Below are 11447 nucleotides of genomic sequence, written 5' to 3'. Positions count from 1 at the left end.
TGTAAAATGTTCTTTTTGAACTGTGGGACAATTCTCTAATAAAGCACAGAGTGGTGAGTCCAACCCCATTAAAGCTGCACAGACTGAGCCCTTGGTGGACACTCTTTTTAGACGTTTTATATTCTCCTGCTCATAGTGGAACAGTTTAAGAATATTCGATAAACTTTTCACTCCTGTTTGATCGTCACAGAAAATAAACACATTACAGATCTTTCTTTGATTACACTCTGTAGAATAAATCTATGAAATAAAACGTCTGGAAATGGGGTGTTTACTTTGGTCTATAGATCACAATGTGTCATACCCTGTCAGAAATATCATAAACCTGTATTTGCAGTCTCTTTTCATGTAATCACAGCTTTAGGAACATTAGGTTAGGCACAATGCTAATAGATACAGTACCAGTCAAAAGTGTGGACACACCTCCTCATCAGTGATTGGCGGAGTAGAGCTAGTCACTGTATAGAGCTGTGTACCAGCCCCTACCTCTGCACAACCCCAGTGACAGTCTCAGACACATTCAGAAAAGAGCGGTTCTACAGATTAACTCTCGACGAGGCCACGGCCGTTCACTGAAAACCGCTCCAGGTGACGACCTCATGAAGCCGACCGAGAGAACGGAGAGAGTGTGTGAAGCTGTCGTCAAAGCAACAGGGGGCTACTGTGAAGAGTCTAAAGTATAAAACACTTCTCTGTTTACTACATAATTCCATATGTGTTCCTTCATGGTTTTAATGTCTTCCACATTGAAAAAAACAAAGAAAACCAGTGAATGAGGAAGCCCTCCCTGAGTCTGCGTGTCCAAACATTTGACGGTTCCTGTATGTTTTCGATTGCTAGCGATATTAGCGTCATAGCTCCACTGAAATCTTAAAGTAGAACACTTTAGGCACCAAACACCTGTGAATCTGATTTTTGACAGAGCTGTTTCTTTAAGTGAACACTGTAGAAGTTAATGGAGCACTTTAGGAGCTATTTAAGCACTTTGCATGTTGCTATGTGTGAAGTGCTGCAGGCAGAGCGCTGCATATAAATTGGACTAAATGTAACCAATGTGTGTGTGTGTGTGTGTGTGTGTGCGCGCACTCATTATACTTTGGCAGAGAGGAATTATCCTGCCTTACGTAAGCACATTTTAAGCAAAGGCAAGTAAAAATGCCTTGATTCTGCGTGAGAACACTTCCTCTCCCAGTCACGCCATCACTCAGCAGTCGAACCAAATTTCAATTTATTCTCATTAATGTAAGCTCTAAAAATAAAGCTTATTTTTCCAATTACAAAGAGGTAATGTATCAGCCAAAACGTCGCTGGTGTCTATACATTTATTTTCCTTCTGCAAACATGCACAGATCAGCTGAAACATGAGAGCCTTCTTTCTACACTCATTGCTCATTGTCTCAGCTCCACTGACCACACAGGAGCACTGTGTAGTTCTACGGTTACAGACGGCAGTCCACCTGTTGGTCTGCTTGCTTTTCTTCAGTGCTCAGGACCCCCACAGAGCAGGTGTGATGTGGTGGTGGATCATTCTCAGCGCTGCAGTTACACTGACGTGGTGGTAGTGTGTTAGTGCGAGTGGATCAGACACAGCAGTGCAGGGAGAACAGGGAGAACACATCACACTCCTCACAGACAGTCACCCGGAGGAAACCCACACAGACACAGAGAGAACACACTACACTCCTCACAGACAGTCACCCGGAGGAAACCCACACAGACACAGGGAGAACACACCACACTCCTCACAGACAGTCACCCGGAGGAAACCCATGCGGACACAGGGAGAACACACCACACTCCTCACAGACAGTCACCCGGAGGAAACCCACACAGACACAGGGAGAACACACCACACTCCTCACAGACAGTCACCCGGAGGAAACCCATGCGGACACAGGGAGAACACACCACACTCCTCACAGACAGTCACCCGGAGGAAACCCACACAGACACAGGGAGAACACACCACACTCCTCACAGACAGTCACCCGGAGGAAACCCATGCGGACACAGGGAGAACACACCACACTCCTCACAGACAGTCACCCGGAGGAAACCCACGCAGACACAGAGAACACACCACACTCTTCACAGACAGTCACCCGGAGGAAACCCACGCAGACACAGGGAGAACACACCACACTCCTCACAGACAGTCACCCGGAGGAAACCCACGCAGACACAGAGAGAACACACCACACTCCTCACAGACAGTCACCCGGAGGAAACCCATGCAGACACAGGGAGAACACACCACACTCCTCACAGACAGTCACCCGGAGGAAACCCATGCAGATACAGAGAGAACACACCACACTCCTCACAGACGGTCACGCGGAGGAAACCCACACAGACACAGAGAGAACACACCACACTCCTCACAGACAGTCACCCGGAGGAAACACATGCAGACACAGGGAGAACACACCACACTCCTCACAGACAGTCACCCGGAGGAAACCCACACAGACACAGAGAGAACACACCACACTCCTCACAGACAGTCACCCGGAGGAAACCCATGTGGACACAGGGAGAACACACCACACTCCTCACAGACAGTCACCCGGAGGAAACCCACACAGACACAGGGAGAACACACCACACTCCTCACAGAAAGTCACCCAGAGGAAACCCACACAGACACAGAGAGAACACACCACACTCCTCACAGACAGTCACCCGGAGGAAACCCATGCAGACACAGGGAGAACACACCACACTCCTCACAAACAGTCACCCAGAGGAAACCCACACAGACACAGAGAGAACACACCACACTCCTCACAGACAGTCACCCGGAGGAAACCCATGCAGACACAGGAAGAACACACCACACTCCTCACAGAAAGTCACCCGGAGGAAACCCACACAGACACAGGGAGAACACACCACACTCCTCACAGACAGTCACCCGGAGGAAACCCATGCAGACACAGGGAGAACACACCACACTCCTCACAGACAGTCACCCGGAGGAAACCCATGCAGACACAGAGAGAACACACCACACTCCTCACAGACAGTCACCCGGAGGAAACCCATGCAGACACAGAGAGAACACACCACAGTCCTCACAGACGGTCACGCGGAGGAAACCCACACAGACACAGAGAGAACACACCACACTCCTCACAGACAGTCACCCGGAGGAAACCCATGCAGACACAGAGAGAACACACCACACTCCTCACAGACAGTCACCCGGAGGAAACCCATGCAGACACAGAGAGAACACGCCACAGTCCTCACAGACGGTCACGCGGAGGAAACCCACACAGACACAGAGAGAACACACCACACTCCTCACAGACAGTCACCCGGAGGAAACACATGCAGACACAGGGAGAACACACCACACTCCTCACAGACAGTCACCCGGAGGAAACCCACACAGACACAGAGAGAACACACCACACTCCTCACAGACAGTCACCCGGAGGAAACCCATGCGGACACAGGGAGAACACACCACACTCCTCACAGACAGTCACCCGGAGGAAACCCACGCAGACACAGAGAACACACTACACTCTTCACAGACAGTCACCCGGAGGAAACCCACGCAGACACAGGGAGAACACACCACACTCCTCACAGACAGTCACCCGGAGGAAACCCACGCAGACACAGAGAGAACACACCACACTCCTCACAGACAGTCACCCGGAGGAAACCCATGCAGACACAGGGAGAACACACCACACTCCTCACAGACAGTCACCCGGAGGAAACCCATGCAGACACAGAGAGAACACACCACACTCCTCACAGACAGTCACCCGGAGGAAACCCATGCAGATACAGAGAGAACACACCACACTCCTCACAGACGGTCACGCGGAGGAAACCCACACAGACACAGAGAGAACACACCACACTCCTCACAGACAGTCACCCGGAGGAAACACATGCAGACACAGGGAGAACACACCACACTCCTCACAGACAGTCACCCGGAGGAAACCCACACAGACACAGAGAGAACACACCACACTCCTCACAGACAGTCACCCGGAGGAAACCCATGCGGACACAGGGAGAACACACCACACTCCTCACAGACAGTCACCCGGAGGAAACCCACACAGACACAGAGAACACACCACACTTTTCACAGACAATCACCCGGAGGAAACCCACGCAGACACAGGGAGAACACACCACACTCCTCACAGACAGTCACCCGGAGGAAACCCACGCAGACACAGAGAGAACACACCACACTCCTCACAGACAGTCACTACCTGCTGCACCACGTGCCGCCCTGGCTGAATACAATCAAATCCTAATCCATCCTTCCAACCTCCAGTGCAGATTCTTTCCAGAAGCCCTCCCTCTTTCTCTCTCTGCTCTCTCTGTCTCTATCTCCCTCTCTTTAAGTGTTATTTTGATGAACTGTTTCTGTGATGGTCTTCCTCCACGCCAGATGCTCAGCCAAGTGGAAAAGGCTTGCTATTATAGGACATTATTTGTATTATTAATCACAGCTGCAGGGTGGGAGGTTTACTTTCATTACAATCCGGTGCGCTATCAGGTGTGTCTTTGTGTGTACCAGGTTTATACTACATTCTGGGGACTAAACACTGTCCCTGTGGGTCCCCACAAGGTAAATCATAACATTTTACAGTGGGGAAGTAGTTTAAAGTTAGTATAAAGTGAGGGTTAGGGATTAAGATAAGTGTTAGGGTTATGTCTAATGATATTTGTGATGAAGGTCTCCACAGAATAAATGAAAACCTATGTCATTAAATATTAATATTAAAAATTCATCCACAGCTGGAAGTTCCCTTGAGCAAGGCACCTTACCCCCTACTGCTCCCCGGGCGACAAGGCTGACAACCCACTGCTCTGGCTGCGTGGCTAAAGATTGATCACAAGAGTGTGTTTGTGTGTTAACTACCCTAGATGTGTTAAATGATGCGGATCAGTTCTCCAAGGAGATTAATTCAGCAACTCAAAAATAAACTAATAAATGTATCGCCCGTCTGAGGCACCACATATTCAGGCTTTGATGTATTCACTGTTCAGTCTCGGTCAAGTGTCTGGTCAGTAATCCCCACTCACTGGACTGAACACCACTCATTTGTAGATGCGTAGCACTAGGAGAACGTAAGTGCCTTAATCTTACCTTAACCCAGTGGTTTTCAGATGAGAATACACCCCCCACCCTCTCTGAGAACAAACGGGTATTTACCTTAGTTATTTTCCATGTGATTATACAGTAACTATTAAAATACACATGAATAATACCATGAGTAAACACTGAAGTTGACGCTCCTGTATTTACATAAGTGGGTGACACCAGTGTTTACATTCTTGTTGTTTCTGTTGTTAATGTGCAACTAGAGACACAAACTGAAGTAGGAAGTAGTGTTCTCACATTATTAAACGCACTTCTCAGCTTGTTTCTGCCAAAACACAGCTAAAATCTGCCTTGTTTCATACAAAAGAGCCCCCGACTATGACTCTCAGGCAAAATCCAAACATTTCTTCTCCAAACAAAAGAGACACATGACTGTTCCGAATGCCCAAACATTTATTTAATAGTTCTCTTCCTGACCCACACACATTTTTGCCCACTGCAATCATGCATTCTGCTCTTTTTTATTTATGGATGGGAAGTGTCTTTGGCCTTCGCTCTCCGTACGCCGGCCAAATCCTGTCACGCTAACCTCATAAATTCCACTTAGCCTTTGTGTCTCTATTAGCAGTGGAGCCGCTGAAAGATGTGCAAATGTCACATCATTAAACACTTCAAATCCACTCTTAGATAAGAGGCTTAAAACTGTTTGCTGAAAGAAATGTAGTATATTTAATTAGATTTTATCCGTTTTACAGAAAGACTCTCAAGAAAAGGCTGAATGGACACTGCTTATTTTTACCTACTCCTGCTTTTCTCCATTGTTTTTAATTGCAGTCTTTCCTCTGTATCCACAAAGGGATTGTTTCCAGGACCTCTTGCAGATACCGGAATCCACGGTTGCTCAAGTCTGTTAAATAAAATGATGCCGTGTTTGAATATAACTTCTCCACATCCTCCCATACACTTTAAATCATCTCTAGACTGATATCACTGTATCCCTAACGCAGTGTAAACACGGAATATTTGTGATACTGCATTGTTTAGGGAGTAGAGAATACGTCTATGTGTCATGGTTTCTCTCTCCTGGAAACATAGGAACCAGGGAATGGCTGAGTCTGAATCCAGCTCCTTTCTGGCTCCGCCCCTAGGTAATGACACACACCTGCAGCTACTCAAAGACACATAGGCTTTTTCTCAACAGCAAGAGTGAAAAGAATGGATGTGCGTTCTACGCTCCTGAGGATCTCCTCGCTACAGAAAACTCATGACTCCTTAATAAACGTTGGTATCTTTGAGGTAGTTAGCAAGTCATGAAAGAATGCATCTTTGTTAAGGGAGCGGATCAGGAACAACATTAACCACCATTTTCTCCAGGTACAACTTCAACTTCAGTGGTGGAACATGATGTTAACAAGAACACAAGACTCACCAGAACGCATGTGAAAAAAAACAGCCGTAATTTCTCAAGAATGGACTTGTTATTAATGGAATGATACTCTTGAGAAGTCCCCTTACCAGAGCAGGTTCATGATGCTGCAGTGAATGATGGAATGTTGATGCATCCTTGTAATTAAGGCAGGTCAAGGACAGATTTTGAGTGCATTAACACATGAATGTGGTGATCTGGATTGAAATAAATCATCCCTGTCCATTTTTAATGATCTGCCCAAGTCAGAAATCATGGGTGAGCTGCATCTTATGGAGATGGCTGACATTTCCATGTCTCTCTAATCATAGCTGGACTCGCTTATCTGTGAGAGTGCAATGATTAAGTTAAATAGAGCCAAACAAACACAACAAAAACAGAGAAATAAGAGAACTGAGTAAAAACAAAGAAAAGGGCAATGGAGAAGAAAGAGAACAAAGCAAAAGAGACTAAAAAGCCAATGTTTTTACTCCTTGTTCATTAATATGGGGCACCACACATTTGGAGTTAACCGAAGCTAATTCTGTACATGGCCATCTGGACAGAGGGAGAAAGCTGCTGTGGTGTTTGATCCTTGTGGTATCCTGAACAAAGCCTGTCACAGATATTTCATTAAGACCCCAGAACTGTGTTCACTTGTGGAAAAAGAGGCAGAATATGTCCTCTTTAACTGTTCTGTGTGTTTGTGCTCTTGAGTACTGGAATGTAACTTGAGTAGCATAAGATGAACTTCAGCAAGAACACACTGAGAAACACCCTTTATCTCTCCTTTAAAAATTGCCATTATTTTGTTATTACTAACCTCCCGCATTGTTGGTAGTTTCTGGTGTGGATTTGGATGTCGATTGAATGGTAAATTGAGAGCTTTCCTTTTCCACTCACCTCTCTCTTCACCACAAGGGACCAGTACAGAGTCCTCACTACTGCTGACGCTGCACCGATCCGCCTGTCAATCTCCCGCTCCATCTTTCCCTCACTCGTGAACAAGACCCCGAGGTATTTAGACTCCTCCACTTGAGGCAGGATTTCACTTCCAACCTGGAGAGAGTACTCCACACTTTTCCGACTGAGAACCATGGACTCGGACTTGGAGGTGCTGATTCTCATCCCTGCCACTTCACACTCTGTTGCAAACTGGTCCAGCAAGAGCTGGAGCTCCCTGCTCGATGAAGCCAACAAGACCACATCATCCGCAAAAAGCAGACATGGAATCCTGAGACCAGCAAACCATACACCTTCTGCAACTTGGCTACGCCGAGAAATTCTGTCCATGAAAATTATGAACAGAACAGGTGAAAGCGGGCAGCCCTGACGGAGTCCAACTTCGACTGGAAACAAGTCGGACTTACTGCCAGCCATACGAACCAGACTCCTGCTCTGTTTATATAGGGACTGGGTAGCTGTACCCATAGTCCCAGAGCACCCAGAGGAAACCCACGCAGACACAGGGAGAACACACCACACTCCTCACAGACAGTCACCCGGAGGAAACCCACACGGACACAGGGAGAACACACCACACTCCTCACAGACAGTCACCCGGAGGAAACCCACGCAGACACAGGGAGAACACACCGCACTCATCACAGACAGTCACCCGGAGGAAACCCACACAGACACAAAGAGAACACACCACACTCCTCACAGACAGTCACCCGGAGGAAACCCACGCGGACACAGAGAGAACACACCACACTCCTCATAGACAGACACTCGGAGGAAACCCACACAGACACAAAGAGAACACACCACACTCCTCACAGACAGTCACCCAGAGGAAACCCACACAGACACAGAAAGAACACACCACACTCCTCACAGACAGTCACCCGGAGGAAACCCACACAGACACAGAGAGAACACACCACACTCCTCACAGACAGTCACCCGGAGGAAACCCACGCGGACACAGAGAGAACACACCACACTCCTCACAGACAGTCACCCGGAGGAAACCCACGCGGACACAGAGAGAACACACCACACTCCTCACAGACAGACACTTGGAGGAAACCCACACAGACACAGGGAGAACACCACACCAAAACATGCATTAATGAGTTTAACTGTATTTGTACAAAATTGCAGAACATGAGACAAAGACTGGGATATATTTATTTGTGAATAATGAAACACATTTGTGTTTTGTGTGGAATATGATTTACACATTTGTCAAATATTTTGAGGCTAGTCTCTCTCCATAACATTTCAGCACCAGGGCGCAGGGCAGAATTAATGACCAGAGCAAACTCTCACACAAAGCAGCTTGGAGCTGAGAGCTTTATTTCAGCCTGAACACACTCCTTTCTCCAGAGGAATAATGTGATTAATATTCACCACGTTCACTCAGATCTGAGGTTATTAATGTAGAATTCATTATGACAACAGATAAACAGAGAGAGAAAGAGAGACAGAGAGACACACACAGAGAGAGAGAGAGAGAGAGAGAGAGAGAGAGAGAGAGAGAGAGACGGAGAGAGAGAACTTAATGTGTGGTACAACATTGCACATTGTTTTTCACATTTGCCTTAAGGAAGTACTGCCCTCTTGTGGACTTTAAAGGCACCAATACACTTAATATGACAACCAAATAAAATAAAAATTCCGTTTCCTAAAGGAACATTACATGCTCCTCCCTTAACATCCACAGCAGAAGTGCCCCTGATCAAAGCACATAACCCTCAACTGCTCCCTGTGCAACAGCACAATATAAAGATACTATATATGTGATTTATATATTCATTTGCATATATATACAAACACATATCATTCATACAATGTCTGTAACCCTTGTCCAGTTCAGGATCCAAAGCTTACCTGGAATCCCTGGGCGTAAGGCAGGAACACACCCTGAAGGGGGCACCTGTCCTTCACAGGGTAACATTCACTGACATTCTCACACCTATGAACATGTTTAAGTCGCCAATCCACCTACCAGCATGTGTTTTTGGACTGTGGGAGGAAACCAGGGGCACCCGGAGGAAACCCATGCGGACACAGGGAGAACACACCACACTCCTCACAGACAATCACCCGGAGGAAACCCACACAGACACAGGGAGAACACACCACACTCCTCACAGACAGTCACCCAGAGGAAACCCACACAGACACAGGGAGAACACATCACACTCCTCACAGACAGTCACCCGGAGGAAACCCATGCAGACACAGGGAGAACACATCACACTCCTCACAGACAGTCACCCGGAGGAAACCCATGCAGACACAGGGAGAACACACCACACTCCTCACAGACAGTCACCTGGAGCAGGACTCGAACCCACAACCTCCAGGACTCTGGAGCTGTGTGACAGAGACACAACTTTGCCTCCTATGCCGCCCTATGAACACTTATTGTGATGATGATAAAGTCATGCATACTATTTGCATACTTGAATCGGAAAAAATATTAAAAAGACCTCCTCATTTCTACATTTACTGTCCATTTGATCAGCTCCACTGACCATATAGGGGACCACTATATTTCTACAACAGACTGTAGTCCATCTGTTGCTCTGCATACATTGTTAGCCTTCTTTCACAGTGGTCTTCAGTGGAAAGGACCCCCACATAACTTCATCACATCCACAGTTGGTTCTGTATGCAGCTGTGAGGGACCTGACAGGCACGGACTCTTGGGCGCGCCTCACCTGTCACTCGCATCGTTACACAGGCAACCGGTCAGATTCTGGAAGGAGTTTAAGATTCCAGTGCCTTCTTTTAAAAGCTCCACTCCAAAATGGCTCCAAGCTCTTTCTCTGAGTGTATCAGCTTTCAGCGCACCCCTCCAGCCCTGCCGTCAGCTAATAAGATGGCTTTAGATGTTCCACATCATGTGTTCAGGTCTAAAGGTGACTGAGGTTTCTCTCTGGTTGCTCCAAGGATTTGGATCCATCTCCTGTTCTTCATTAGATCATCTCTACAGTAGATAGGTGTAAGTCAAAATTAAAACCTCTATTTTCTCAGGAGTTCTTTTAAAGGCCTTGCCTTCAGTGGTCTGTTCTGTCTTGGTTTCTGTTTGTCTTGCCCTCAGCTGCTTTGTGTCTTTTATTATTATTTTATTATGTCTTTTATAGCTTTAGTTCATTTCATTGTGCAGCACTTTGGATGACCCCTGCTGTATTTTAGATGTGATTCTGCCACAGGACAACCACAGGTGTCACGTATGAGACGCATTCAATAAATTCTCTGTATAGATATGAAGTAGAACAAGAAATAGGTGTGTTCCCACCTTGCGCCCAGTGATTCCAGGTAGGCTCTGGACCCACCGCGACCCTGAACTGGATAAGGGTTACAGACAATGAATGAATATTCATTCAACTCTTATGTGTGCCACTGCTGTCCAGGATGCTATAAGGTTTGAGCTTCAAGAGCCAACACACACAGACTTATCCAGAACATGGGCCACAACTGTCGCATTCTTTGTGTCAAGCCACTCATGACCCAGAGACAACACCAGAAGCATCTCACCTGAGCCAAGGAGAAAAAGGACTGGACTGTTACTCAGTGTCCAAAGTCTTGTTTTCAGAAATCAAGGTCCCAGAGTCTGGAGGAAAAGTGGAGAGGGGCACAGTCCAAGCTGCTGGAGTCTACTGTGAACTTTCCAAAATCAGTGATGGTTTGGGGAGCCATGTCATCTGCTGGTGTTGGTCCACTTGGTTACATCAAGTCCAAAGTCAGCGCAGCCGTCTACCAGGGCATTTTAGGGCACTTCATACTTCCCTCTGCTGTTAAGTTTTATGGAGAGGAGGATTTCATTTTCAAGCAGGACTTGGCACCTGTCTATACCTGCCAAAAGCACCGATACCTGGTTTGATAACCACAGTATCACTGTGCTGGATTGGCCAGCAAACTCCACAGAGAGAATCTGTATGACAATGTCAAGAGGAAGAGGAGAGTGTCACACAGCACAACAATAATAATAAGGAGCCA

Source organism: Hoplias malabaricus, chromosome 3, assembly GCF_029633855.1.
Source record: "Hoplias malabaricus isolate fHopMal1 chromosome 3, fHopMal1.hap1, whole genome shotgun sequence".
Taxonomy (NCBI): domain Eukaryota; kingdom Metazoa; phylum Chordata; class Actinopteri; order Characiformes; family Erythrinidae; genus Hoplias; species Hoplias malabaricus.
Note: the sequence above shows the minus strand (reverse complement) of the source record.